The following is a 1,826-nucleotide window of genomic DNA, read 5'->3' as shown; positions in this document are numbered from 1 at the left end:
AGAGCAGAAGAATCACTTCTTGTGTCTTGCTTACAACGCTCCTTCTGTTACCTCCATATTACAAGTGGCAAACAGAGGCAAAAGGAGACTAAACCCAGGCTTTTTAAAGGTATTTAGGCCACAAAAATCCCATGGATTTCAATGGGAATTAGGAATTGAAATTCCTCTAAAAAATCTGGCCCTAAGTGATTTGCTCAAGGTCGCAAAGGAAGTCTGCAGTGGAGGCAGAATTTAAACTCAGACCCCTCAAGTCTTAGGTTAGTGCAATAACCTCTGGATCATCCTTCCTTTCTCTTGTGTCTGTCTAATGACGTGTTTCTGTCTGTCTAACCTGAGACATAACCATGTCTCTGTCTGTCTAGCCCCATAGCAAAACATCCATCTGTCTAGTGTCTACCTGTGTGTCCCCGAACAGAACCATCTGTCTGACTATCTAGCTATAAAAACACCTCTCCATGTGCACCTCCCTTTATTTAATTGTACAGGGATTTAGGGTGGGGAGGGGGCTGTGGGAATTGAGATAATAGCAGTGACAAACGGAAATAATTACAGTCTGAGCATCTCCTCTTTATATCATCTGCTAAGTTAACCAACGTAGTTCAAAAGGTAGTGGAACAAGCAGGGGGAGGTGTCTATATTGCAGAAATCACATATCAGTGCATAAAGGAGAAGCTGTAACACAGTTCCTGGACACTGTTTTTCAAGGGAAATAGTGCCTTCCTTCATTATCGGGCTCAAATTCCATTGCCATATTGTTTTCTCCTGTAAGTCACATGATGACAGAAATTTCTGCACAATGACTTAATGAGCGAGAACTAGCTCATATCTGTACTCCAGTACTGATCAGAAAAACCATTCCCCATATTTCCATACAGCGAGAAACAATTTTCGGGTGTATTGTCCTCCTCAGGGTGTCCTTCACCTCCTTGTTCCTCAGGCTGTAGATCAGGGGATTCAGCATGGGGATCACAAGGGTATCGGACACGGTCACCATTTTCTCCCAGTCCACTGAGCTGCCAGATGAGGGTCGTAAATATGTAAAGATCAGAGTCCCATATAAGAAGGAAATGACAGTCAGGTGGAAGGCTCAAGTGGAGAAGGCTTTGTGCCTTCCTGCTGTGGAGCAGATCCTCAGGATGGCAAAGATGATGTAAGTGTAGGAGATGAGGATGGTGAAAACGGTGCCTATTGTTTCTGTGGCTGCAAAGATGAAATGCACTCGATTATTGATGCGAAAGTCAAAGCAGGAGATTTCTTGGAGTGGGTGAATATCGCAGAAGAAATGATTGAGGACAGTGAAGTGGCTGATGGACAGACTGAATACAGTACACATATGCACAGTGGCATTGACACAAGCACATAGGGAAGATCCAGCCATCAGCTGGAAGCAGACTCTCTTGGACAGGATGACATAATAAAGCAATGGGTTGCAGATGGCCACAAAGCGATCGTAGGCCATCCCAGCCAGGAGGCAAAGCTCATCGGCCCAGAAGGAGAAGAGGAAAAACTGAACCACACACCCAGAGAAAGAAATGTCTTTACTCTTCACTAGGGAACTGAGCATCGCCTTGGGGGCAATCACGGGGGGGAGACAACATCTAAGAGTGACAAGTTGCTGAGGAAAAAGTGCATGGAGCAGTGGAGTTGGGAGTCAACGCTAATCAGCACAATCATCCAGACATTCCCCACCAGCGTGCAGAAATAAATGGCAAAGAAGAACACAAAGAGGATGTTTTGCAGCTTTAGACTGTCAGTTATTCCCCGGAAAATGAAGCCAGTCACTCTGGTGCAGTTTCTGGGAGCCATTTCTCCTGTCACTGTGCTCT

At 45.2% G+C, this 1,826-nt stretch overlaps 1 pseudogene; it reads right to left on the bottom strand.

Annotated features, from left to right (window-relative positions):
• Window positions 1–820: 820 nt before the first annotated feature.
• LOC142046080 (olfactory receptor 5G9-like) lies at window positions 821–1,812 on the bottom strand (annotated as a pseudogene).
• Window positions 1,813–1,826: the final 14 nt, after the last annotated feature.

Source organism: Chelonoidis abingdonii, unplaced genomic scaffold (genome assembly GCF_003597395.2).
Source record: "Chelonoidis abingdonii isolate Lonesome George unplaced genomic scaffold, CheloAbing_2.0 scaffold3484, whole genome shotgun sequence".
NCBI lineage: Eukaryota > Metazoa > Chordata > Testudines > Testudinidae > Chelonoidis > Chelonoidis abingdonii.
This window is presented reverse-complemented; position numbering and strand designations above follow the sequence as displayed.